We start from the raw sequence: 22,738 nt of genomic DNA on the forward strand, positions 1-22,738 counted from the left end.
TTAATTTAAGACCCCCTGCTAATATCATGTCCTGTAGGTCTTTTTACATTACCAACACATGATTTTTTTCAGTAAGCCAATACAGTTAGGAAACTTTTTTATTAGCTTACCTGGTGATAGAAGTAGAAGAGGGCTAAAAAGTGCCTGTATTTCACCTACAGCCATACCACATTGGATAGGCCCAATCTTGTCTGTTCTTGGAAGCTAAGCAGTGTTGGGCCTGGTTAGTACTTGGGTGGGAGACCACATGGGAACACCAGGTGCTGTAGGTTTTTTCACATTACAGGCAAATTGTTTTTATTCTCTAGCTATTTAAATTGGAAACTTTTTCTTTTTATTGCCAGTACAGACATTTGGAAGAGGTCAAACAGACACAATAGCCATCACCTAAAGACTTACCACACTGTTTAGGCCCAATTCCAACTGCTTTTGGCAGCTAAACAGTGTTGATCCTCTTTAGTAGTTTAATTTAAGACCCCCTGCTAATATCATGTCCTGTAGGTCGTTTTACATTACCAACACATGATTTTTTTCAGTAAGCCAATACAGTTAGGAAACTTTTTTATTAGCTTACCTGGTGATAGAAGTAGAAGAGGGCAAAAAAGTGCATGTATCTCACCTACAGCCATACCACATTGGATAGGCCCAATCTCGTCTGATCTTGGAAGCTAAGCAGTGTTGGGCCTGGTTAGTACTTGGGTGGGAGACCACATGGGAACACCAGGTGCTGTAGGTTTTTTCACATTACAGGCAAATTGTTTTTATTCTCTAGCTATTTAAATTGGAAACTTTTTCTTTTTATTGCCAGTACAGACATTTGGAAGAGGTCAAACAGACACAATAGCCATCACCTAAAGACTTACCACACTGTTTAGGCCCAATTCCATCTGCTTTTGGCAGCTAAACAGTGTTGATCCTCTTTAGTAGTTTAATTTAAGACCCCCTGCTAATATCATGTCCTGTAGGTCGTTTTACATTACCAACACATGATTTTTTTCAGTAAGCCAATACAGTTAGGAAACTTTTTTATTAGCTTACCTGGTGATAGAAGTAGAAGAGGGCAAAAAAGTGCTTGTATCTCACCTACAGCCATACCACATTGGATAGGCCCAACCTCGTCTGATCTTGGAAGTTAAGCAGTGTTGGGCCTGGTTAGTACTTGGGTGGGAGACCACATGGGAACACCAGGTGCTGTAGGTTTTTTCACATTACTGGCAAATTGTTTTTATTCTCTAGCTATTTAGATTGGAAACTTTTTTCTTTTTATTGCCAGCACAGACATTTGGAAGAGTTCAAACAGACACAATAGCCATCACCTAAAGACTTACCACACTGTTTAGGCCCAATTCCAACTGCTTTTGGCAGCTAAACAGTGTTGAGCCTCTTTAGTAGTTTAATTTAAGACCCCCTGCTAATATCATGTCCTGTAGGTCTTTTTACATTACCAACACATGATTTTTTTCAGTAAGCCAATACAGTTAGGAAACTTTTTTATTAGCTTACCTGGTGATAGAAGTAGAAAAGGGCTAAAAAGTGCCTGTATTTCACCTACAGCCATACCACATTGGATAGGCCCAATCTTGTCTGTTCTTGGAAGCTAAGCAGTGTTGGGCCTGGTTAGTACTTGGGTGGGAGACCACATGGGAACACCAGGTGCTGTAGGTTTTTTCACATTACAGGCAAATTGTTTTTATTCTCTAGCTATTTAAATTGGAAACTTTTTCTTTTTATTGCCAGTACAGACATTTGGAAGAGGTCAAACAGACACAATAGCCATCACCTAAAGACTTACCACACTGTTTAGGCCCAATTCCAACTGCTTTTGGCAGCTAAACAGTGTTGATCCTCTTTAGTAGTTTAATTTAAGACCCCCTGCTAATATCATGTCCTGTAGGTCGTTTTACATTACCAACACATGATTTTTTTCAGTAAGCCAATACAGTTAGGAAACTTTTTTATTAGCTTACCTAGTGATAGAAGTAGAAGAGGGCAAAAAAGTGCATGTATCTCACCTACAGCCATACCACATTGGATAGGCCCAATCTCGTCTGATCTTGGAAGCTAAGCAGTGTTGGGCCTGGTTAGTACTTGGGTGGGAGACCACATGGGAACACCAGGTGCTGTAGGTTTTTTCACATTACAGGCAAATTGTTTTTATTCTCTAGCTATTTAAATTGGAAACTTTTTCTTTTTATTGCCAGTACAGACATTTGGAAGAGGTCAAACAGACACAATAGCCATCACCTAAAGACTTACCACACTGTTTAGGCCCAATTCCAACTGCTTTTGGCAGCTAAACAGTGTTGGGCCTCTTTAGTAGTTTAATTTAAGACTCCCTGCTAATATCATGTCCTGTAGGTCTTTTTACATTACCAACACATGATTTTTTTCAGTAAGCCAATACAGTTAGGAAACTTTTGTATTAGCTTACCTGGTGATAGAAGTAGAAGAGGGCAAAAAAGTGCTTTTAACTCACCTACAGCCATACCACATTGGATAGGCCCAATCTCGTCTGATCTTGGAAGCTAAGCAGTGTTGGGCCTGGTTAGTACTTGGGTGGGAGACCACATGGGAACACCAGGTGCTGTAGGTTTTTTCACATTACTGGCAAATTGTTTTTATTCTCTAGCTATTTAAATAGGAAACTTTATCTTTTTATTGCCAGCACAGACATTTGGAAGAGGTCAAACAGACACAATAGCCATCACCTAAAGACTTACCACACTGTTTAGGCCCAATTCCATCTGCTTTTGGCAGCTAAACAGTGTTGATCCTCTTTAGTAGTTTAATTTAAGACCCCCTGCTAATATCATGTCCTGTAGGTCGTTTTACATTACCAACACATGATTTTTTTCAGTAAGCCAATACAGTTAGGAAACTTTTTTATTAGCTTACCTGGTGATAGAAGTAGAAGAGGGCAAAAAAGTGCTTGTATCTCACCTACAGCCATACCACATTGGATAGGCCCAACCTCGTCTGATCTTGGAAGTTAAGCAGTGTTGGGCCTGGTTAGTACTTGGGTGGGAGACCACATGGGAACACCAGGTGCTGTAGGTTTTTTCACATTACTGGCAAATTGTTTTTATTCTCTAGCTATTTAGATTGGAAACTTTTTTCTTTTTATTGCCAGCACAGACATTTGGAAGAGTTCAAACAGACACAATAGCCATCACCTAAAGACTTACCACACTGTTTAGGCCCAATTCCAACTGCTTTTGGCAGCTAAACAGTGTTGAGCCTCTTTAGTAGTTTAATTTAAGACCCCCTGCTAATATCATGTCCTGTAGGTCTTTTTACATTACCAACACATGATTTTTTTCAGTAAGCCAATACAGTTAGGAAACTTTTTTATTAGCTTACCTGGTGATAGAAGTAGAAAAGGGCTAAAAAGTGCCTGTATTTCACCTACAGCCATACCACATTGGATAGGCCCAATCTTGTCTGTTCTTGGAAGCTAAGCAGTGTTGGGCCTGGTTAGTACTTGGGTGGGAGACCACATGGGAACACCAGGTGCTGTAGGTTTTTTCACATTACAGGCAAATTGTTTTTATTCTCTAGCTATTTAAATTGGAAACTTTTTCTTTTTATTGCCAGTACAGACATTTGGAAGAGGTCAAACAGACACAATAGCCATCACCTAAAGACTTACCACACTGTTTAGGCCCAATTCCAACTGCTTTTGGCAGCTAAACAGTGTTGATCCTCTTTAGTAGTTTAATTTAAGACCCCCTGCTAATATCATGTCCTGTAGGTCGTTTTACATTACCAACACATGATTTTTTTCAGTAAGCCAATACAGTTAGGAAACTTTTTTATTAGCTTACCTGGTGATAGAAGTAGAAGAGGGCAAAAAAGTGCATGTATCTCACCTACAGCCATACCACATTGGATAGGCCCAATCTCGTCTGATCTTGGAAGCTAAGCAGTGTTGGGCCTGGTTAGTACTTGGGTGGGAGACCACATGGGAACACCAGGTGCTGTAGGTTTTTTCACATTACAGGCAAATTGTTTTTATTCTCTAGCTATTTAAATTGGAAACTTTTTCTTTTTATTGCCAGTACAGACATTTGGAAGAGGTCAAACAGACACAATAGCCATCACCTAAAGACTTACCACACTGTTTAGGCCCAATTCCAACTGCTTTTGGCAGCTAAACAGTGTTGGGCCTCTTTAGTAGTTTAATTTAAGACTCCCTGCTAATATCATGTCCTGTAGGTCTTTTTACATTACCAACACATGATTTTTTTCAGTAAGCCAATACAGTTAGGAAACTTTTGTATTAGCTTACCTGGTGATAGAAGTAGAAGAGGGCAAAAAAGTGCTTTTAACTCACCTACAGCCATACCACATTGGATAGGCCCAATCTCGTCTGATCTTGGAAGCTAAGCAGTGTTGGGCCTGGTTAGTACTTGGGTGGGAGACCACATGGGAACACCAGGTGCTGTAGGTTTTTTCACATTACTGGCAAATTGTTTTTATTCTCTAGCTATTTAAATAGGAAACTTTATCTTTTTATTGCCAGCACAGACATTTGGAAGAGGTCAAACAGACACAATAGCCATCACCTAAAGACTTACCAAACTGTTTAGGCCCAATTCCAACTGCTTTTGGCAGCTAAACAGTGTTGAGCCTCTTTAGTAGTTTAATTTAAGACCCCCTGCTAATATCATGTCCTGTAGATCTTTTTACATTACCAACACATGATTTTTTTCAGTAAGCCAATACAGTTAGGAAACTTTTTTATTAGCTTACCTGGTGATAGAAGTAGAAGAGGGCAAAAAAGTGCCTGTATCTCAACTACAGCCATACCACATTGGATAGGCCCAATCTCGTCTGATCTTGGAAGCTAAGCAGTGTTGGGCCTGGATAGTACTTGGGTGGGAGACCACATGGGAACACCAGGTGCTGTAGGTTTTTTCACATTACTGGCAAATTGTTTTTATTCTCTAGCTATTTAAATTGGAAACTTTTTCTTTTTATTGCCAGCACAGACATTTGGAAGAGGTCAAACAGACACAATAGCCATCACCTAAAGACTTACCACACTGTTTAGGCCCAATTCCAACTGCTTTTGGCAGCTAAACAGTGTTGGGCCTCTTTAGTAGTTTAATTTAAGACTCCCTGCTAATATCATGTCCTGTAGGTCTTTTTACATTACCAACACATGATTTTTTTCAGTAAGCCAATACAGTTAGGAAACTTTTTTATTAGCTTACCTGGTGATAGAAGTAGAAGAGGGCAAAAAAGTGCCTGTATCTCACCTAAAGCCATACCACATTGGATAGGCCCAATCTTGTCTGATCTTGGAAGCTAAGCAGTGTTGGGCCTGGTTAGTACTTGGGTGGGAGACCACATGGGAACACCAGGTGCTGTAGGTTTTTTCACATTACAGGCAAATTGTTTTTATTCTCTAGCTATTTAAATTGGAAACTTTTTCTTTTTATTGCCAGTACAGACATTTGGAAGAGGTCAAACAGACACAATAGCCATCTCCTAAAGACTTACCACACTGTTTAGGCCCAATTCCAACTACTTTTGGCAGCTAAACAGTGTTGAGCCTCTTTAGTAGTTTAATTTAAGACCCCCTGCTAATATCATGTCCTGTAGGTCTTTTTACATTACCAACACATGATTTTTTTCAGTAAGCCAATACAGTTAGGAAACTTTTTTATTAGCTTACCTGGTGATAAAAGTAGAAGAGGGCAAAAAAGTGAATTTAACTCACCTACAGCCATACCACATTGGATAGGCCCAATCTCGTCTGATCTTGGAAGCTAAGCAGTGTTGGGCCTGGTTAGTACTTGGGTGGGAGACCACATGGGAACACCAGGTGCTGTAGGTTTTTTCACATCACTGGCAAATTGTTTTTATTCTCTAGCTATTTATATTGGAAACTTTTTCATTTTATTGCCAGCACAGACATTTGGAAGAGGTCAAACAGACACAATAGCCATCAGCTAAAGACTTACCACACTGTTTAGGCTCAATTCCAACTGCTTTTGGCAGCTAAACAGTGTTGAGCCTGTTTAGTAGTTTAATTTAAGACCCCCTGCTAATATCATGTCCTGTAGGTCTTTTTACATTACCAACACATGATTTTTTTCAGTAAGCCAATACAGTTAGGAAACTTTTTTATTAGCTTACCTGGTGATAGAAGTAGAAGAGGGCAAAAAAGTGCCTGTATCTCACCTACAGCCATACCACATTGGATAGTCCCAATCTTGTCTGATCTTGGAAGCTAAGCAGTGTTGGGCCTGGTTAGTACTTGGGTGGGAGACCACATGGGAACACCAGGTGCTGTAGGTTTTTTCACATTACAGGCAAATTGTTTTTATTCTCTAGCTATTTAAATTGGAAACTTTTTCTTTTTATTGCCAGTACAGACATTTGGAAGAGGTCAAACAGACACAATAGCCATCACCTAAAGAATTACCACACTGTTTAGGCCCAATTCCAACTGCTTTTGGCAGCTAAACAGTGTTGAGCCTCTTTAGTAGTTTAATTTAAGACCCCCTGCTAATATCATGTCCTGTAGGTCTTTTTACATTACCAACACATGATTTTTTTTAAGTAAGCCAATACAGTTAGGAAACTTTTTTATTAGCTTACCTGGTGATAGAAGTAGAAGAGGGCAAAAAAGTGCTTGTATCTCACCTACAGCCATACCACATTGGATAGGCCCAACCTCGTCTGATCTTGGAAGTTAAGCAGTGTTGGGCCTGGTTAGTACTTGGGTGGGAGACCACATGGGAACACCAGGTGCTGTAGGTTTTTTCACATTACTGGCAAATTGTTTTTATTCTCTAGCTATTTAGATTGGAAACTTTTTCTTTTTATTGCCAGCACAGACATTTGGAAGAGTTCAAACAGACACAATAGCCATCACCTAAAGACTTACCACACTGTTTAGGCCCAATTCCAACTGCTTTTGGCAGCTAAACAGTGTTGATCCTCTTTAGTAGTTTAATTTAAGACCCCCTGCTAATATCATGTCCTGTAGGTCTTTTTACATTACCAACACATGATTTTTTTCAGTAAGCCAATACAGTTAGGAAACTTTTGTATTAGCTTACCTGGTGATAGAAGTAGAAGAGGGCAAAAAAGTACCTGTATCTCACCTACAGCCATACCACATTGGATAGGCCTGATCTTGGAAGCAAAGCAGTGTTGGGCCTGGATAGTACTTGGGTGGGAGACCACATGGGAACACCAGGTGCTGTAGGTTTTTTCACATTACTGGCAAATTGTTTTTATTCTCTAGCTATTTAGATTGGAAACTTTTTCTTTTTATTGCCAGTACAGACATTTGGAAGAGGTCAAACAGACACAATAGCCATCACCTAAAGAATTACCACACTGTTTAGGCCCAATTCCAACTGCTTTTGGCAGCTAAACAGTGTTGAGCCTCTTTAGTAGTTTAATTTAAGACCCCCTGCTAATATCATGTCCTGTAGGTCTTTTTACATTACCAACACATGATTTTTTTTAAGTAAGCCAATACAGTTAGGAAACTTTTTTATTAGCTTACCTGGTGATAGAAGTAGAAGAGGGCAAAAAAGTGCTTGTATCTCACCTACAGCCATACCACATTGGATAGGCCCAACCTCGTCTGATCTTGGAAGTTAAGCAGTGTTGGGCCTGGTTAGTACTTGGGTGGGAGACCACATGGGAACACCAGGTGCTGTAGTTTTTTTGACATTACTGGCAAATTGTTTTTATTCTCTAGCTATTTAGATTGGAAACTTTTTCTTTTTATTGCCAGCACAGACATTTGGAAGAGTTCAAACAGACACAATAGCCATCACCTAAAGACTTACCACACTGTTTAGGCCCAATTCCAACTGCTTTTGGCAGCTAAACAGTGTTGATCCTCTTTAGTAGTTTAATTTAAGACCCCCTGCTAATATCATGTCCTGTAGGTCTTTTTACATTACCAACACATGATTTTTTTCAGTAAGCCAATACAGTTAGGAAACTTTTGTATTAGCTTACCTGGTGATAGAAGTAGAAGAGGGCAAAAAAGTACCTGTATCTCACCTACAGCCATACCACATTGGATAGGCCTGATCTTGGAAGCAAAGCAGTGTTGGGCCTGGATAGTACTTGGGTGGGAGACCACATGGGAACACCAGGTGCTGTAGGTTTTTTCACATTACTGGCAAATTGTTTTTATTCTCTAGCTATTTAGATTGGAAACTTTTTCTTTTTATTGCCAGCACAGACATTTGGAAGAGTTCAAACAGACACAATAGCCATCACCTAAAGACTTACCACACTGTTTAGGCCCAATTCCAACTGCTTTTGGCAGCTAAACAGTGTTGAGCCTCTTTAGTAGTTTAATTTAAGACCCCCTGCTAATATCATGTCCTGTAGGTCTTTTTACATTACCAACACATGATTTTTTTCAGTAAGCCAATACAGTTAGGAAACTTTTTTATTAGCTTACCTGGTGATAGAAGTAGAAGAGGGCTAAAAAGTGCCTGTATTTCACCTACAGCCATACCACATTGGATAGGCCCAATCTTGTCTGTTCTTGGAAGCTAAGCAGTGTTGGGCCTGGTTAGTACTTGGGTGGGAGACCACATGGGAACACCAGGTGCTGTAGGTTTTTTCACATTACAGGCAAATTGTTTTTATTCTCTAGCTATTTAAATTGGAAACTTTTTCTTTTTATTGCCAGTACAGACATTTGGAAGAGGTCAAACAGACACAATAGCCATCACCTAAAGACTTACCACACTGTTTAGGCCCAATTCCAACTGCTTTTGGCAGCTAAACAGTGTTGATCCTCTTTAGTAGTTTAATTTAAGACCCCCTGCTAATATCATGTCCTGTAGGTCGTTTTACATTACCAACACATGATTTTTTTCAGTAAGCCAATACAGTTAGGAAACTTTTTTATTAGCTTACCTGGTGATAGAAGTAGAAGAGGGCAAAAAAGTGCATGTATCTCACCTACAGCCATACCACATTGGATAGGCCCAATCTCGTCTGATCTTGGAAGCTAAGCAGTGTTGGGCCTGGTTAGTACTTGGGTGGGAGACCACATGGGAACACCAGGTGCTGTAGGTTTTTTCACATTACAGGCAAATTGTTTTTATTCTCTAGCTATTTAAATTGGAAACTTTTTCTTTTTATTGCCAGTACAGACATTTGGAAGAGGTCAAACAGACACAATAGCCATCACCTAAAGACTTACCACACTGTTTAGGCCCAATTCCATCTGCTTTTGGCAGCTAAACAGTGTTGATCCTCTTTAGTAGTTTAATTTAAGACCCCCTGCTAATATCATGTCCTGTAGGTCGTTTTACATTACCAACACATGATTTTTTTCAGTAAGCCAATACAGTTAGGAAACTTTTTTATTAGCTTACCTGGTGATAGAAGTAGAAGAGGGCAAAAAAGTGCTTGTATCTCACCTACAGCCATACCACATTGGATAGGCCCAACCTCGTCTGATCTTGGAAGTTAAGCAGTGTTGGGCCTGGTTAGTACTTGGGTGGGAGACCACATGGGAACACCAGGTGCTGTAGGTTTTTTCACATTACTGGCAAATTGTTTTTATTCTCTAGCTATTTAGATTGGAAACTTTTTTCTTTTTATTGCCAGCACAGACATTTGGAAGAGTTCAAACAGACACAATAGCCATCACCTAAAGACTTACCACACTGTTTAGGCCCAATTCCAACTGCTTTTGGCAGCTAAACAGTGTTGAGCCTCTTTAGTAGTTTAATTTAAGACCCCCTGCTAATATCATGTCCTGTAGGTCTTTTTACATTACCAACACATGATTTTTTTCAGTAAGCCAATACAGTTAGGAAACTTTTTTATTAGCTTACCTGGTGATAGAAGTAGAAAAGGGCTAAAAAGTGCCTGTATTTCACCTACAGCCATACCACATTGGATAGGCCCAATCTTGTCTGTTCTTGGAAGCTAAGCAGTGTTGGGCCTGGTTAGTACTTGGGTGGGAGACCACATGGGAACACCAGGTGCTGTAGGTTTTTTCACATTACAGGCAAATTGTTTTTATTCTCTAGCTATTTAAATTGGAAACTTTTTCTTTTTATTGCCAGTACAGACATTTGGAAGAGGTCAAACAGACACAATAGCCATCACCTAAAGACTTACCACACTGTTTAGGCCCAATTCCAACTGCTTTTGGCAGCTAAACAGTGTTGATCCTCTTTAGTAGTTTAATTTAAGACCCCCTGCTAATATCATGTCCTGTAGGTCGTTTTACATTACCAACACATGATTTTTTTCAGTAAGCCAATACAGTTAGGAAACTTTTTTATTAGCTTACCTAGTGATAGAAGTAGAAGAGGGCAAAAAAGTGCATGTATCTCACCTACAGCCATACCACATTGGATAGGCCCAATCTCGTCTGATCTTGGAAGCTAAGCAGTGTTGGGCCTGGTTAGTACTTGGGTGGGAGACCACATGGGAACACCAGGTGCTGTAGGTTTTTTCACATTACAGGCAAATTGTTTTTATTCTCTAGCTATTTAAATTGGAAACTTTTTCTTTTTATTGCCAGTACAGACATTTGGAAGAGGTCAAACAGACACAATAGCCATCACCTAAAGACTTACCACACTGTTTAGGCCCAATTCCAACTGCTTTTGGCAGCTAAACAGTGTTGGGCCTCTTTAGTAGTTTAATTTAAGACTCCCTGCTAATATCATGTCCTGTAGGTCTTTTTACATTACCAACACATGATTTTTTTCAGTAAGCCAATACAGTTAGGAAACTTTTGTATTAGCTTACCTGGTGATAGAAGTAGAAGAGGGCAAAAAAGTGCTTTTAACTCACCTACAGCCATACCACATTGGATAGGCCCAATCTCGTCTGATCTTGGAAGCTAAGCAGTGTTGGGCCTGGTTAGTACTTGGGTGGGAGACCACATGGGAACACCAGGTGCTGTAGGTTTTTTCACATTACTGGCAAATTGTTTTTATTCTCTAGCTATTTAAATAGGAAACTTTATCTTTTTATTGCCAGCACAGACATTTGGAAGAGGTCAAACAGACACAATAGCCATCACCTAAAGACTTACCACACTGTTTAGGCCCAATTCCATCTGCTTTTGGCAGCTAAACAGTGTTGATCCTCTTTAGTAGTTTAATTTAAGACCCCCTGCTAATATCATGTCCTGTAGGTCGTTTTACATTACCAACACATGATTTTTTTCAGTAAGCCAATACAGTTAGGAAACTTTTTTATTAGCTTACCTGGTGATAGAAGTAGAAGAGGGCAAAAAAGTGCTTGTATCTCACCTACAGCCATACCACATTGGATAGGCCCAACCTCGTCTGATCTTGGAAGTTAAGCAGTGTTGGGCCTGGTTAGTACTTGGGTGGGAGACCACATGGGAACACCAGGTGCTGTAGGTTTTTTCACATTACTGGCAAATTGTTTTTATTCTCTAGCTATTTAGATTGGAAACTTTTTTCTTTTTATTGCCAGCACAGACATTTGGAAGAGTTCAAACAGACACAATAGCCATCACCTAAAGACTTACCACACTGTTTAGGCCCAATTCCAACTGCTTTTGGCAGCTAAACAGTGTTGAGCCTCTTTAGTAGTTTAATTTAAGACCCCCTGCTAATATCATGTCCTGTAGGTCTTTTTACATTACCAACACATGATTTTTTTCAGTAAGCCAATACAGTTAGGAAACTTTTTTATTAGCTTACCTGGTGATAGAAGTAGAAAAGGGCTAAAAAGTGCCTGTATTTCACCTACAGCCATACCACATTGGATAGGCCCAATCTTGTCTGTTCTTGGAAGCTAAGCAGTGTTGGGCCTGGTTAGTACTTGGGTGGGAGACCACATGGGAACACCAGGTGCTGTAGGTTTTTTCACATTACAGGCAAATTGTTTTTATTCTCTAGCTATTTAAATTGGAAACTTTTTCTTTTTATTGCCAGTACAGACATTTGGAAGAGGTCAAACAGACACAATAGCCATCACCTAAAGACTTACCACACTGTTTAGGCCCAATTCCAACTGCTTTTGGCAGCTAAACAGTGTTGATCCTCTTTAGTAGTTTAATTTAAGACCCCCTGCTAATATCATGTCCTGTAGGTCGTTTTACATTACCAACACATGATTTTTTTCAGTAAGCCAATACAGTTAGGAAACTTTTTTATTAGCTTACCTGGTGATAGAAGTAGAAGAGGGCAAAAAAGTGCATGTATCTCACCTACAGCCATACCACATTGGATAGGCCCAATCTCGTCTGATCTTGGAAGCTAAGCAGTGTTGGGCCTGGTTAGTACTTGGGTGGGAGACCACATGGGAACACCAGGTGCTGTAGGTTTTTTCACATTACAGGCAAATTGTTTTTATTCTCTAGCTATTTAAATTGGAAACTTTTTCTTTTTATTGCCAGTACAGACATTTGGAAGAGGTCAAACAGACACAATAGCCATCACCTAAAGACTTACCACACTGTTTAGGCCCAATTCCAACTGCTTTTGGCAGCTAAACAGTGTTGGGCCTCTTTAGTAGTTTAATTTAAGACTCCCTGCTAATATCATGTCCTGTAGGTCTTTTTACATTACCAACACATGATTTTTTTCAGTAAGCCAATACAGTTAGGAAACTTTTGTATTAGCTTACCTGGTGATAGAAGTAGAAGAGGGCAAAAAAGTGCTTTTAACTCACCTACAGCCATACCACATTGGATAGGCCCAATCTCGTCTGATCTTGGAAGCTAAGCAGTGTTGGGCCTGGTTAGTACTTGGGTGGGAGACCACATGGGAACACCAGGTGCTGTAGGTTTTTTCACATTACTGGCAAATTGTTTTTATTCTCTAGCTATTTAAATAGGAAACTTTATCTTTTTATTGCCAGCACAGACATTTGGAAGAGGTCAAACAGACACAATAGCCATCACCTAAAGACTTACCAAACTGTTTAGGCCCAATTCCAACTGCTTTTGGCAGCTAAACAGTGTTGAGCCTCTTTAGTAGTTTAATTTAAGACCCCCTGCTAATATCATGTCCTGTAGATCTTTTTACATTACCAACACATGATTTTTTTCAGTAAGCCAATACAGTTAGGAAACTTTTTTATTAGCTTACCTGGTGATAGAAGTAGAAGAGGGCAAAAAAGTGCCTGTATCTCAACTACAGCCATACCACATTGGATAGGCCCAATCTCGTCTGATCTTGGAAGCTAAGCAGTGTTGGGCCTGGATAGTACTTGGGTGGGAGACCACATGGGAACACCAGGTGCTGTAGGTTTTTTCACATTACTGGCAAATTGTTTTTATTCTCTAGCTATTTAAATTGGAAACTTTTTCTTTTTATTGCCAGCACAGACATTTGGAAGAGGTCAAACAGACACAATAGCCATCACCTAAAGACTTACCACACTGTTTAGGCCCAATTCCAACTGCTTTTGGCAGCTAAACAGTGTTGGGCCTCTTTAGTAGTTTAATTTAAGACTCCCTGCTAATATCATGTCCTGTAGGTCTTTTTACATTACCAACACATGATTTTTTTCAGTAAGCCAATACAGTTAGGAAACTTTTTTATTAGCTTACCTGGTGATAGAAGTAGAAGAGGGCAAAAAAGTGCCTGTATCTCACCTAAAGCCATACCACATTGGATAGGCCCAATCTTGTCTGATCTTGGAAGCTAAGCAGTGTTGGGCCTGGTTAGTACTTGGGTGGGAGACCACATGGGAACACCAGGTGCTGTAGGTTTTTTCACATTACAGGCAAATTGTTTTTATTCTCTAGCTATTTAAATTGGAAACTTTTTCTTTTTATTGCCAGTACAGACATTTGGAAGAGGTCAAACAGACACAATAGCCATCTCCTAAAGACTTACCACACTGTTTAGGCCCAATTCCAACTACTTTTGGCAGCTAAACAGTGTTGAGCCTCTTTAGTAGTTTAATTTAAGACCCCCTGCTAATATCATGTCCTGTAGGTCTTTTTACATTACCAACACATGATTTTTTTCAGTAAGCCAATACAGTTAGGAAACTTTTTTATTAGCTTACCTGGTGATAAAAGTAGAAGAGGGCAAAAAAGTGAATTTAACTCACCTACAGCCATACCACATTGGATAGGCCCAATCTCGTCTGATCTTGGAAGCTAAGCAGTGTTGGGCCTGGTTAGTACTTGGGTGGGAGACCACATGGGAACACCAGGTGCTGTAGGTTTTTTCACATCACTGGCAAATTGTTTTTATTCTCTAGCTATTTATATTGGAAACTTTTTCATTTTATTGCCAGCACAGACATTTGGAAGAGGTCAAACAGACACAATAGCCATCAGCTAAAGACTTACCACACTGTTTAGGCTCAATTCCAACTGCTTTTGGCAGCTAAACAGTGTTGAGCCTGTTTAGTAGTTTAATTTAAGACCCCCTGCTAATATCATGTCCTGTAGGTCTTTTTACATTACCAACACATGATTTTTTTCAGTAAGCCAATACAGTTAGGAAACTTTTTTATTAGCTTACCTGGTGATAGAAGTAGAAGAGGGCAAAAAAGTGCCTGTATCTCACCTACAGCCATACCACATTGGATAGTCCCAATCTTGTCTGATCTTGGAAGCTAAGCAGTGTTGGGCCTGGTTAGTACTTGGGTGGGAGACCACATGGGAACACCAGGTGCTGTAGGTTTTTTCACATTACAGGCAAATTGTTTTTATTCTCTAGCTATTTAAATTGGAAACTTTTTCTTTTTATTGCCAGTACAGACATTTGGAAGAGGTCAAACAGACACAATAGCCATCACCTAAAGAATTACCACACTGTTTAGGCCCAATTCCAACTGCTTTTGGCAGCTAAACAGTGTTGAGCCTCTTTAGTAGTTTAATTTAAGACCCCCTGCTAATATCATGTCCTGTAGGTCTTTTTACATTACCAACACATGATTTTTTTTAAGTAAGCCAATACAGTTAGGAAACTTTTTTATTAGCTTACCTGGTGATAGAAGTAGAAGAGGGCAAAAAAGTGCTTGTATCTCACCTACAGCCATACCACATTGGATAGGCCCAACCTCGTCTGATCTTGGAAGTTAAGCAGTGTTGGGCCTGGTTAGTACTTGGGTGGGAGACCACATGGGAACACCAGGTGCTGTAGGTTTTTTCACATTACTGGCAAATTGTTTTTATTCTCTAGCTATTTAGATTGGAAACTTTTTCTTTTTATTGCCAGCACAGACATTTGGAAGAGTTCAAACAGACACAATAGCCATCACCTAAAGACTTACCACACTGTTTAGGCCCAATTCCAACTGCTTTTGGCAGCTAAACAGTGTTGATCCTCTTTAGTAGTTTAATTTAAGACCCCCTGCTAATATCATGTCCTGTAGGTCTTTTTACATTACCAACACATGATTTTTTTCAGTAAGCCAATACAGTTAGGAAACTTTTGTATTAGCTTACCTGGTGATAGAAGTAGAAGAGGGCAAAAAAGTACCTGTATCTCACCTACAGCCATACCACATTGGATAGGCCTGATCTTGGAAGCAAAGCAGTGTTGGGCCTGGATAGTACTTGGGTGGGAGACCACATGGGAACACCAGGTGCTGTAGGTTTTTTCACATTACTGGCAAATTGTTTTTATTCTCTAGCTATTTAGATTGGAAACTTTTTCTTTTTATTGCCAGCACAGACATTTGGAAGAGTTCAAACAGACACAATAGCCATCACCTAAAGACTTACCACACTGTTTAGGCCCAATTCCAACTGCTTTTGGCAGCTAAACAGTGTTGAGCCTCTTTAGTAGTTTAATTTAAGACCCCCTGCTAATATCATGTCCTGTAGGTCTTTTTACATTACCAACACATGATTTTTTTCAGTAAGCCAATACAGTTAGGAAACTTTTGTATTAGCTTACCTGGTGATAGAAGTAGAAGAGGGCAAAAATGTACCTGTATCTCACCTACAGCCATACCACATTGGATAGGCCTGATCTTGGAAGCAAAGCAGTGTTGGGCCTGGATAGTACTTGGGTGGGAGACCACATGGGAACACCAGGTGCTGTAGGTTTTTTCACATTACTGGCAAATTGTTTTTATTCTCTAGCTATTTAGATTGGAAACTTTTTCTTTTTATTGCCAGCACAGACATTTGGAAGAGTTCAAACAGACACAATAGCCATCACCTAAAGACTTACCACACTGTTTAGGCCCAATTCCAACTGCTTTTGGCAGCTAAACAGTGTTGAGCCTCTTTAGTAGTTTAATTTAAGACCCCCTGCTAATATCATGTCCTGTAGGTCTTTTTACATTACCAACACATGATTTTTTTCAGTAAGCCAATACAGTTAGGAAACTTTTTTATTAGCTTACCTGGTGATAGAAGTAGAAGAGGGCTAAAAAGTGCCTGTATTTCACCTACAGCCATACCACATTGGATAGGCCCAATCTTGTCTGTTCTTGGAAGCTAAGCAGTGTTGGGCCTGGTTAGTACTTGGGTGGGAGACCACATGGGAACACCAGGTGCTGTAGGTTTTTTCACATTACAGGCAAATTGTTTTTATTCTCTAGCTATTTAAATTGGAAACTTTTTCTTTTTATTGCCAGTACAGACATTTGGAAGAGGTCAAACAGACACAATAGCCATCACCTAAAGACTTACCACACTGTTTAGGCCCAATTCCAACTGCTTTTGGCAGCTAAACAGTGTTGATCCTCTTTAGTAGTTTAATTTAAGACCCCCTGCTAATATCATGTCCTGTAGGTCGTTTTACATTACCAACACATGATTTTTTTCAGTAAGCCAATACAGTTAGGAAACTTTTTTATTAGCTTACCTGGTGATAGAAGTAGAAGAGGGCAAAAAAGTGCATGTATCTCAACTACAGCCATACCACATTGGATAGGCCCAATCTCGTCTGATCTTGGAAGCTAAGCAGTGTTGGGCCTGGTTAGTACTTGGGTGGGAGACCACATGGGAACACCAGGTGCTGTAGGTTTTTTCACATTACAGGCAAATTGTTTTTATTCTCTAGCTATTTAAATTGGAAACTTTTTCTTTTTATTGCCAGTACAGACATTTGGAAAAGGTCAAACAGACACAATAGCCATCACCTAAAGACTTACCACACTGTTTAGGCCCAATTCCATCTGCTTTTGGCAGCTAAACAGTGTTGATCCTCTTTAGTAGTTTAATTTAAGACCCCCTGCTAATATCATGTCCTGTAGGTCGTTTTACATTACCAACACATGATTTTTTTCAGTAAGCCAATACAGTTAGGAAACTTTTTTATTAGCTTACCTGGTGATAGAAGTAGAAGAGGGCAAAAAAGTGCTTGTATCTCACCTACAGCCATACCACATTGGATAGGCCCAACCTCGTCTGATCTTGGAAGTTAAGCAGTGTTGGGCCTGGTTAGTACTTGGGTGGGAGACCACATGGGAACACCAGGTGCTGTAGGTTTTTTCACATTACTGGCAAATTGTTTTTATTCTCTAGCTATTTAGATTGGAAACTTTTTTCTTTTTATTGCCAGCACAGACATTTGGAAGAGTTCAAACAGACACAATAGCCATCACCTAAAGACTTACCACACTGTTTAGGCCCAATTCCAACTGCTTTTGGCAGCTAAACAGTGTTGAGCCTCTTTAGTAGTTTAATTTAAGACCCCCTGCTAATATCATGTCCTGTAGGTCTTTTTACATTACCAACACATGATTTTTTTCAGTAAGCCAATACAGTTAGGAAACTTTTTTATTAGCTTACCTGGTGATAGAAGTAGAAAAGGGCTAAAAAGTGCCTGTATTTCACCTACAGCCATACCACATTGGATAGGCCCAATCTTGTCTGTTCTTGGAAGCTAAGCAGTGTTGGGCCTGGTTAGTACTTGGGTGGGAGACCACATGGGAACACCAGGTGCTGTAGGTTTTTTCACATTACAGGCAAATTGTTTTTATTCTCTAGCTATTTAAATTGGAAACTTTTTCTTTTTATTGCCAGTACAGACATTTGGAAGAGGTCAAACAGACACAATAGCCATCACCTAAAGACTTACCACACTGTTTAGGCCCAATTCCAACTGCTTTTGGCAGCTAAACAGTGTTGATCCTCTTTAGTAGTTTAATTTAAGACCCCCTGCTAATATCATGTCCTGTAGGTCGTTTTACATTACCAACACATGATTTTTTTCAGTAAGCCAATACAGTTAGGAAACTTTTTTATTAGCTTACCTGGTGATAGAAGTAGAAGAGGGCAAAAAAGTGCATGTATCTCACCTACAGCCATACCACATTGGATAGGCCCAATCTCGTCTGATCTTGGAAGCTAAGCAGTGTTGGGCCTGGTTAGTACTTGGGTGGGAGACCACATGGGAACACCAGGTGCTGTAGGTTTTTTCACATTACAGGCAAATTGTTTTTATTCTCTAGCTATTTAAATTGGAAACTTTTTCTTTTTATTGCCAGTACAGACATTTGGAAGAGGTCAAACAGACACAATAGCCATCACCTAAAGACTTACCACACTGTTTAGGCCCAATTCCAACTGCTTTTGGCAGCTAAACAGTGTTGGGCCTCTTTAGTAGTTTAATTTAAGACTCCCTGCTAATATCATGTCCTGTAGGTCTTTTTACATTACCAACACATGATTTTTTTCAGTAAGCCAATACAGTTAGGAAACTTTTGTATTAGCTTACCTGGTGATAGAAGTAGAAGAGGGCAAAAAAGTGCTTTTAACTCACCTACAGCCATACCACATTGGATAGGCCCAATCTCGTCTGATCTTGGAAGCTAAGCAGTGTTGGGCCTGGTTAGTACTTGGGTGGGAGACCACATGGGAACACCAGGTGCTGTAGGTTTTTTCACATTACTGGCAAATTGTTTTTATTCTCTAGCTATTTAAATAGGAAACTTTATCTTTTTATTGCCAGCACAGACATTTGGAAGAGGTCAAACAGACACAATAGCCATCACCTAAAGACTTACCAAACTGTTTAGGCCCAATTCCAACTGCTTTTGGCAGCTAAACAGTGTTGAGCCTCTTTAGTAGTTTAATTTAAGACCCCCTGCTAATATCATGTCCTGTAGATCTTTTTACATTACCAACACATGATTTTTTTCAGTAAGCCAATACAGTTAGGAAACTTTTTTATTAGCTTACCTGGTGATAGAAGTAGAAGAGGGCAAAAAAGTGCCTGTATCTCAACTACAGCCATACCACATTGGATAGGCCCAATCTCGTCTGATCTTGGAAGCTAAGCAGTGTTGGGCCTGGATAGTACTTGGGTGGGAGACCACATGGGAACACCAGGTGCTGTAGGTTTTTTCACATTACTGGCAAATTGTTTTTATTCTCTAGCTATTTAAATTGGAAACTTTTTCTTTTTATTGCCAGCACAGACATTTGGAAGAGGTCAAACAGACACAATAGCCATCACCTAAAGACTTACCACACTGTTTAGGCCCAATTCCAACTGCTTTTGGCAGCTAAACAGTGTTGGGCCTCTTTAGTAGTTTAATTTAAGACTCCCTGCTAATATCATGTCCTGTAGGTCTTTTTACATTACCAACACATGATTTTTTTCAGTAAGCCAATACAGTTAGGAAACTTTTTTATTAGCTTACCTGGTGATAGAAGTAGAAGAGGGCAAAAAAGTGCCTGTATCTCACCTAAAGCCATACCACATTGGATAGGCCCAATCTTGTCTGATCTTGGAAGCTAAGCAGTGTTGGGCCTGGTTAGTACTTGGGTGGGAGACCACATGGGAACACCAGGTGCTGTAGGTTTTTTCACATTACAGGCAAATTGTTTTTATTCTCTAGCTATTTAAATTGGAAACTTTTTCTTTTTATTGCCAGTACAGACATTTGGAAGAGGTCAAACAGACACAATAGCCATCTCCTAAAGACTTACCACACTGTTTAGGCCCAATTCCAACTACTTTTGGCAGCTAAACAGTGTTGAGCCTCTTTAGTAGTTTAATTTAAGACCCCCTGCTAATATCATGTCCTGTAGGTCTTTTTACATTACCAACACATGATTTTTTTCAGTAAGCCAATACAGTTAGGAAACTTTTTTATTAGCTTACCTGGTGATAAAAGTAGAAGAGGGCAAAAAAGTGAATTTAACTCACCTACAGCCATACCACATTGGATAGGCCCAATCTCGTCTGATCTTGGAAGCTAAGCAGTGTTGGGCCTGGTTAGTACTTGGGTGGGAGACCACATGGGAACACCAGGTGCTGTAGGTTTTTTCACATCACTGGCAAATTGTTTTTATTCTCTAGCTATTTATATTGGAAACTTTTTCATTTTATTGCCAGCACAGACATTTGGAAGAGGTCAAACAGACACAATAGCCATCAGCTAAAGACTTACCACACTGTTTAGGCTCAATTCCAACTGCTTTTGGCAGCTAAACAGTGTTGAGCCTGTTTAGTAGTTTAATTTAAGACCCCCTGCTAATATCATGTCCTGTAGGTCTTTTTACATTACCAACACATGATTTTTTTCAGTAAGCCAATACAGTTAGGAAACTTTTTTATTAGCTTACCTGGTGATAGAAGTAGAAGAGGGCAAAAAAGTGCCTGTATCTCACCTACAGCCATACCACATTGGATAGTCCCAATCTTGTCTGATCTTGGAAGCTAAGCAGTGTTGGGCCTGGTTAGTACTTGGGTGGGAGACCACATGGGAACACCAGGTGCTGTAGGTTTTTTCACATTACAGGCAAATTGTTTTTATTCTCTAGCTATTTAAATTGGAAACTTTTTCTTTTTATTGCCAGTACAGACATTTGGAAGAGGTCAAACAGACACAATAGCCATCACCTAAAGAATTACCACACTGTTTAGGCCCAATTCCAACTGCTTTTGGCAGCTAAACAGTGTTGAGCCTCTTTAGTAGTTTAATTTAAGACCCCCTGCTAATATCATGTCCTGTAGGTCTTTTTACATTACCAACACATGATTTTTTTTAAGTAAGCCAATACAGTTAGGAAACTTTTTTATTAGCTTACCTGGTGATAGAAGTAGAAGAGGGCAAAAAAGTGCTTGTATCTCACCTACAGCCATACCACATTGGATAGGCCCAACCTCGTCTGATCTTGGAAGTTAAGCAGTGTTGGGCCTGGTTAGTACTTGGGTGGGAGACCACATGGGAACACCAGGTGCTGTAGGTTTTTTCACATTACTGGCAAATTGTTTTTATTCTCTAGCTATTTAGATTGGAAACTTTTTCTTTTTATTGCCAGCACAGACATTTGGAAGAGTTCAAACAGACACAATAGCCATCACCTAAAGACTTACCACACTGTTTAGGCCCAATTCCAACTGCTTTTGGCAGCTAAACAGTGTTGATCCTCTTTAGTAGTTTAATTTAAGACCCCCTGCTAATATCATGTCCTGTAGGTCTTTTTACATTACCAACACATGATTTTTTTCAGTAAGCCAATACAGTTAGGAAACTTTTGTATTAGCTTACCTGGTGATAGAAGTAGAAGAGGGCAAAAAAGTACCTGTATCTCACCTACAGCCATACCACATTGGATAGGCCTGATCTTGGAAGCAAAGCAGTGTTGGGCCTGGATAGTACTTGGGTGGGAGACCACATGGGAACACCAGGTGCTGTAGGTTTTTTCACATTACTGGCAAATTGTTTTTATTCTCTAGCTATTTAGATTGGAAACTTTTTCTTTTTATTGCCAGCACAGACATTTGGAAGAGTTCAAACAGACACAATAGCCATCACCTAAAGACTTACCACACTGTTTAGGCCCAATTCCAACTGCTTTTGGCAGCTAAACAGTGTTGAGCCTCTTTAGTAGTTTAATTTAAGACCCCCTGCTAATATCATGTCCTGTAGGTCTTTTTACATTACCAACACATGATTTTTTTCAGTAAGCCAATACAGTTAGGAAACTTTTGTATTAGCTTACCTGGTGATAGAAGTAGAAGAGGGCAAAAATGTACCTGTATCTCACCTACAGCCATACCACATTGGATAGGCCTGATCTTGGAAGCAAAGCAGTGTTGGGCCTGGATAGTACTTGGGTGGGAGACCACATGGGAACACCAGGTGCTGTAGGTTTTTTCACATTACTGGCAAATTGTTTTTATTCTCTAGCTATTTAGATTGGAAACTTTTTCTTTTTATTGCCAGCACAGACATTTGGAAGAGTTCAAACAGACACAATAGCCATCACCTAAAGACTTACCACACTGTTTAGGCCCAATTCCAACTGCTTTTGGCAGCTAAACAGTGTTGAGCCTCTTTAGTAGTTTAATTTAAGACCCCCTGCTAATATCATGTCCTGTAGGTCTTTTTACATTACCAACACATGATTTTTTTCAGTAAGCCAATACAGTTAGGAAACTTTTTTATTAGCTTACCTGGTGATAGAAGTAGAAGAGGGCTAAAAAGTGCCTGTATTTCACCTACAGCCATACCACATTGGATAGGCCCAATCTTGTCTGTTCTTGGAAGCTAAGCAGTGTTGGGCCTGGTTAGTACTTGGGTGGGAGACCACATGGGAACACCAGGTGCTGTAGGTTTTTTCACATTACAGGCAAATTGTTTTTATTCTCTAGCTATTTAAATTGGAAACTTTTTCTTTTTATTGCCAGTACAGACATTTGGAAGAGGTCAAACAGACACAATAGCCATCACCTAAAGACTTACCACACTGTTTAGGCCCAATTCCAACTGCTTTTGGCAGCTAAACAGTGTTGATCCTCTTTAGTAGTTTAATTTAAGACCCCCTGCTAATATCATGTCCTGTAGGTCGTTTTACATTACC

The 22,738-nt window shown here is 39.7% G+C and overlaps 40 non-coding genes and 9 pseudogenes across 40 annotated transcripts; all 49 read left to right on the top strand.

Moving 5' to 3' along the window:
* The first annotated feature begins 153 nt into the window (after positions 1 to 153).
* On the top strand, positions 154 to 272 carry LOC146052609 (5S ribosomal RNA). The gene has a single exon (XR_014467592.1). It is a non-coding gene; the product is annotated as a 5S ribosomal RNA (ribosomal RNA).
* Positions 273 to 617: 345 nt separating this feature from the next.
* On the top strand, positions 618 to 736 carry LOC146052255 (5S ribosomal RNA). The gene has a single exon (XR_014467271.1). It is a non-coding gene; the product is annotated as a 5S ribosomal RNA (ribosomal RNA).
* Positions 737 to 1,081: 345 nt separating this feature from the next.
* LOC146052392 (5S ribosomal RNA) lies at positions 1,082 to 1,200 on the top strand. Its single transcript, XR_014467394.1, has one exon. It is a non-coding gene; the product is annotated as a 5S ribosomal RNA (ribosomal RNA).
* Positions 1,201 to 1,546: 346 nt separating this feature from the next.
* Positions 1,547 to 1,665, top strand: LOC146052611 (5S ribosomal RNA). Its single transcript, XR_014467593.1, has one exon. It is a non-coding gene; the product is annotated as a 5S ribosomal RNA (ribosomal RNA).
* Positions 1,666 to 2,010: 345 nt separating this feature from the next.
* Positions 2,011 to 2,129, top strand: LOC146052256 (5S ribosomal RNA). Its single transcript, XR_014467272.1, has one exon. It is a non-coding gene; the product is annotated as a 5S ribosomal RNA (ribosomal RNA).
* A 345-nt stretch (positions 2,130 to 2,474) lies between these two features.
* On the top strand, positions 2,475 to 2,593 carry LOC146052258 (5S ribosomal RNA). The gene has a single exon (XR_014467273.1). It is a non-coding gene; the product is annotated as a 5S ribosomal RNA (ribosomal RNA).
* A 345-nt stretch (positions 2,594 to 2,938) lies between these two features.
* Positions 2,939 to 3,057, top strand: LOC146052393 (5S ribosomal RNA). Its single transcript, XR_014467395.1, has one exon. It is a non-coding gene; the product is annotated as a 5S ribosomal RNA (ribosomal RNA).
* Positions 3,058 to 3,403: 346 nt separating this feature from the next.
* On the top strand, positions 3,404 to 3,522 carry LOC146052612 (5S ribosomal RNA). Its single transcript, XR_014467594.1, has one exon. It is a non-coding gene; the product is annotated as a 5S ribosomal RNA (ribosomal RNA).
* A 345-nt stretch (positions 3,523 to 3,867) lies between these two features.
* LOC146052259 (5S ribosomal RNA) lies at positions 3,868 to 3,986 on the top strand. The gene has a single exon (XR_014467274.1). It is a non-coding gene; the product is annotated as a 5S ribosomal RNA (ribosomal RNA).
* A 345-nt stretch (positions 3,987 to 4,331) lies between these two features.
* On the top strand, positions 4,332 to 4,450 carry LOC146052260 (5S ribosomal RNA). Its single transcript, XR_014467275.1, has one exon. It is a non-coding gene; the product is annotated as a 5S ribosomal RNA (ribosomal RNA).
* A 345-nt stretch (positions 4,451 to 4,795) lies between these two features.
* Positions 4,796 to 4,914, top strand: LOC146052442 (5S ribosomal RNA). Its single transcript, XR_014467440.1, has one exon. It is a non-coding gene; the product is annotated as a 5S ribosomal RNA (ribosomal RNA).
* Positions 4,915 to 5,259: 345 nt separating this feature from the next.
* On the top strand, positions 5,260 to 5,378 carry LOC146052648 (5S ribosomal RNA; annotated as a pseudogene).
* A 345-nt stretch (positions 5,379 to 5,723) lies between these two features.
* Positions 5,724 to 5,842, top strand: LOC146052261 (5S ribosomal RNA). The gene has a single exon (XR_014467276.1). It is a non-coding gene; the product is annotated as a 5S ribosomal RNA (ribosomal RNA).
* A 345-nt stretch (positions 5,843 to 6,187) lies between these two features.
* On the top strand, positions 6,188 to 6,306 carry LOC146052525 (5S ribosomal RNA). The gene has a single exon (XR_014467515.1). It is a non-coding gene; the product is annotated as a 5S ribosomal RNA (ribosomal RNA).
* A 346-nt stretch (positions 6,307 to 6,652) lies between these two features.
* On the top strand, positions 6,653 to 6,771 carry LOC146052394 (5S ribosomal RNA). The gene has a single exon (XR_014467396.1). It is a non-coding gene; the product is annotated as a 5S ribosomal RNA (ribosomal RNA).
* A 345-nt stretch (positions 6,772 to 7,116) lies between these two features.
* Positions 7,117 to 7,225, top strand: LOC146052734 (5S ribosomal RNA; annotated as a pseudogene).
* Positions 7,226 to 7,571: 346 nt separating this feature from the next.
* LOC146052546 (5S ribosomal RNA) lies at positions 7,572 to 7,690 on the top strand. The gene has a single exon (XR_014467534.1). It is a non-coding gene; the product is annotated as a 5S ribosomal RNA (ribosomal RNA).
* A 345-nt stretch (positions 7,691 to 8,035) lies between these two features.
* On the top strand, positions 8,036 to 8,144 carry LOC146052161 (5S ribosomal RNA; annotated as a pseudogene).
* Positions 8,145 to 8,489: 345 nt separating this feature from the next.
* LOC146052613 (5S ribosomal RNA) lies at positions 8,490 to 8,608 on the top strand. Its single transcript, XR_014467595.1, has one exon. It is a non-coding gene; the product is annotated as a 5S ribosomal RNA (ribosomal RNA).
* A 345-nt stretch (positions 8,609 to 8,953) lies between these two features.
* Positions 8,954 to 9,072, top strand: LOC146052263 (5S ribosomal RNA). Its single transcript, XR_014467278.1, has one exon. It is a non-coding gene; the product is annotated as a 5S ribosomal RNA (ribosomal RNA).
* A 345-nt stretch (positions 9,073 to 9,417) lies between these two features.
* Positions 9,418 to 9,536, top strand: LOC146052395 (5S ribosomal RNA). The gene has a single exon (XR_014467397.1). It is a non-coding gene; the product is annotated as a 5S ribosomal RNA (ribosomal RNA).
* A 346-nt stretch (positions 9,537 to 9,882) lies between these two features.
* Positions 9,883 to 10,001, top strand: LOC146052614 (5S ribosomal RNA). Its single transcript, XR_014467596.1, has one exon. It is a non-coding gene; the product is annotated as a 5S ribosomal RNA (ribosomal RNA).
* Positions 10,002 to 10,346: 345 nt separating this feature from the next.
* Positions 10,347 to 10,465, top strand: LOC146052264 (5S ribosomal RNA). The gene has a single exon (XR_014467279.1). It is a non-coding gene; the product is annotated as a 5S ribosomal RNA (ribosomal RNA).
* Positions 10,466 to 10,810: 345 nt separating this feature from the next.
* Positions 10,811 to 10,929, top strand: LOC146052265 (5S ribosomal RNA). Its single transcript, XR_014467280.1, has one exon. It is a non-coding gene; the product is annotated as a 5S ribosomal RNA (ribosomal RNA).
* Positions 10,930 to 11,274: 345 nt separating this feature from the next.
* LOC146052396 (5S ribosomal RNA) lies at positions 11,275 to 11,393 on the top strand. The gene has a single exon (XR_014467398.1). It is a non-coding gene; the product is annotated as a 5S ribosomal RNA (ribosomal RNA).
* A 346-nt stretch (positions 11,394 to 11,739) lies between these two features.
* LOC146052615 (5S ribosomal RNA) lies at positions 11,740 to 11,858 on the top strand. The gene has a single exon (XR_014467597.1). It is a non-coding gene; the product is annotated as a 5S ribosomal RNA (ribosomal RNA).
* A 345-nt stretch (positions 11,859 to 12,203) lies between these two features.
* Positions 12,204 to 12,322, top strand: LOC146052266 (5S ribosomal RNA). Its single transcript, XR_014467281.1, has one exon. It is a non-coding gene; the product is annotated as a 5S ribosomal RNA (ribosomal RNA).
* A 345-nt stretch (positions 12,323 to 12,667) lies between these two features.
* LOC146052267 (5S ribosomal RNA) lies at positions 12,668 to 12,786 on the top strand. The gene has a single exon (XR_014467282.1). It is a non-coding gene; the product is annotated as a 5S ribosomal RNA (ribosomal RNA).
* Positions 12,787 to 13,131: 345 nt separating this feature from the next.
* LOC146052443 (5S ribosomal RNA) lies at positions 13,132 to 13,250 on the top strand. The gene has a single exon (XR_014467441.1). It is a non-coding gene; the product is annotated as a 5S ribosomal RNA (ribosomal RNA).
* Positions 13,251 to 13,595: 345 nt separating this feature from the next.
* Positions 13,596 to 13,714, top strand: LOC146052649 (5S ribosomal RNA; annotated as a pseudogene).
* A 345-nt stretch (positions 13,715 to 14,059) lies between these two features.
* Positions 14,060 to 14,178, top strand: LOC146052269 (5S ribosomal RNA). The gene has a single exon (XR_014467283.1). It is a non-coding gene; the product is annotated as a 5S ribosomal RNA (ribosomal RNA).
* A 345-nt stretch (positions 14,179 to 14,523) lies between these two features.
* Positions 14,524 to 14,642, top strand: LOC146052526 (5S ribosomal RNA). The gene has a single exon (XR_014467516.1). It is a non-coding gene; the product is annotated as a 5S ribosomal RNA (ribosomal RNA).
* A 346-nt stretch (positions 14,643 to 14,988) lies between these two features.
* LOC146052398 (5S ribosomal RNA) lies at positions 14,989 to 15,107 on the top strand. The gene has a single exon (XR_014467400.1). It is a non-coding gene; the product is annotated as a 5S ribosomal RNA (ribosomal RNA).
* Positions 15,108 to 15,452: 345 nt separating this feature from the next.
* Positions 15,453 to 15,561, top strand: LOC146052162 (5S ribosomal RNA; annotated as a pseudogene).
* Positions 15,562 to 15,906: 345 nt separating this feature from the next.
* Positions 15,907 to 16,015, top strand: LOC146052163 (5S ribosomal RNA; annotated as a pseudogene).
* Positions 16,016 to 16,360: 345 nt separating this feature from the next.
* Positions 16,361 to 16,479, top strand: LOC146052616 (5S ribosomal RNA). The gene has a single exon (XR_014467598.1). It is a non-coding gene; the product is annotated as a 5S ribosomal RNA (ribosomal RNA).
* A 345-nt stretch (positions 16,480 to 16,824) lies between these two features.
* Positions 16,825 to 16,943, top strand: LOC146052426 (5S ribosomal RNA). The gene has a single exon (XR_014467425.1). It is a non-coding gene; the product is annotated as a 5S ribosomal RNA (ribosomal RNA).
* A 345-nt stretch (positions 16,944 to 17,288) lies between these two features.
* Positions 17,289 to 17,407, top strand: LOC146052399 (5S ribosomal RNA). Its single transcript, XR_014467401.1, has one exon. It is a non-coding gene; the product is annotated as a 5S ribosomal RNA (ribosomal RNA).
* A 346-nt stretch (positions 17,408 to 17,753) lies between these two features.
* Positions 17,754 to 17,872, top strand: LOC146052618 (5S ribosomal RNA). The gene has a single exon (XR_014467600.1). It is a non-coding gene; the product is annotated as a 5S ribosomal RNA (ribosomal RNA).
* Positions 17,873 to 18,217: 345 nt separating this feature from the next.
* On the top strand, positions 18,218 to 18,336 carry LOC146052270 (5S ribosomal RNA). The gene has a single exon (XR_014467284.1). It is a non-coding gene; the product is annotated as a 5S ribosomal RNA (ribosomal RNA).
* Positions 18,337 to 18,681: 345 nt separating this feature from the next.
* On the top strand, positions 18,682 to 18,800 carry LOC146052271 (5S ribosomal RNA). The gene has a single exon (XR_014467285.1). It is a non-coding gene; the product is annotated as a 5S ribosomal RNA (ribosomal RNA).
* A 345-nt stretch (positions 18,801 to 19,145) lies between these two features.
* LOC146052444 (5S ribosomal RNA) lies at positions 19,146 to 19,264 on the top strand. Its single transcript, XR_014467442.1, has one exon. It is a non-coding gene; the product is annotated as a 5S ribosomal RNA (ribosomal RNA).
* A 345-nt stretch (positions 19,265 to 19,609) lies between these two features.
* LOC146052650 (5S ribosomal RNA) lies at positions 19,610 to 19,728 on the top strand (annotated as a pseudogene).
* A 345-nt stretch (positions 19,729 to 20,073) lies between these two features.
* On the top strand, positions 20,074 to 20,192 carry LOC146052272 (5S ribosomal RNA). The gene has a single exon (XR_014467286.1). It is a non-coding gene; the product is annotated as a 5S ribosomal RNA (ribosomal RNA).
* A 345-nt stretch (positions 20,193 to 20,537) lies between these two features.
* LOC146052527 (5S ribosomal RNA) lies at positions 20,538 to 20,656 on the top strand. The gene has a single exon (XR_014467517.1). It is a non-coding gene; the product is annotated as a 5S ribosomal RNA (ribosomal RNA).
* Positions 20,657 to 21,002: 346 nt separating this feature from the next.
* Positions 21,003 to 21,121, top strand: LOC146052400 (5S ribosomal RNA). The gene has a single exon (XR_014467402.1). It is a non-coding gene; the product is annotated as a 5S ribosomal RNA (ribosomal RNA).
* A 345-nt stretch (positions 21,122 to 21,466) lies between these two features.
* LOC146052164 (5S ribosomal RNA) lies at positions 21,467 to 21,575 on the top strand (annotated as a pseudogene).
* A 345-nt stretch (positions 21,576 to 21,920) lies between these two features.
* On the top strand, positions 21,921 to 22,029 carry LOC146052165 (5S ribosomal RNA; annotated as a pseudogene).
* A 345-nt stretch (positions 22,030 to 22,374) lies between these two features.
* LOC146052619 (5S ribosomal RNA) lies at positions 22,375 to 22,493 on the top strand. Its single transcript, XR_014467601.1, has one exon. It is a non-coding gene; the product is annotated as a 5S ribosomal RNA (ribosomal RNA).
* The last annotated feature ends 245 nt before the right edge of the window (positions 22,494 to 22,738 follow it).

The sequence above is a fragment of the Crinia signifera genome, unplaced genomic scaffold, assembly GCF_055691185.1.
Source record: "Crinia signifera unplaced genomic scaffold, ASM5569118v1 HAP2_SCAFFOLD_111, whole genome shotgun sequence".
Lineage (NCBI taxonomy): Eukaryota > Metazoa > Chordata > Amphibia > Anura > Myobatrachidae > Crinia > Crinia signifera.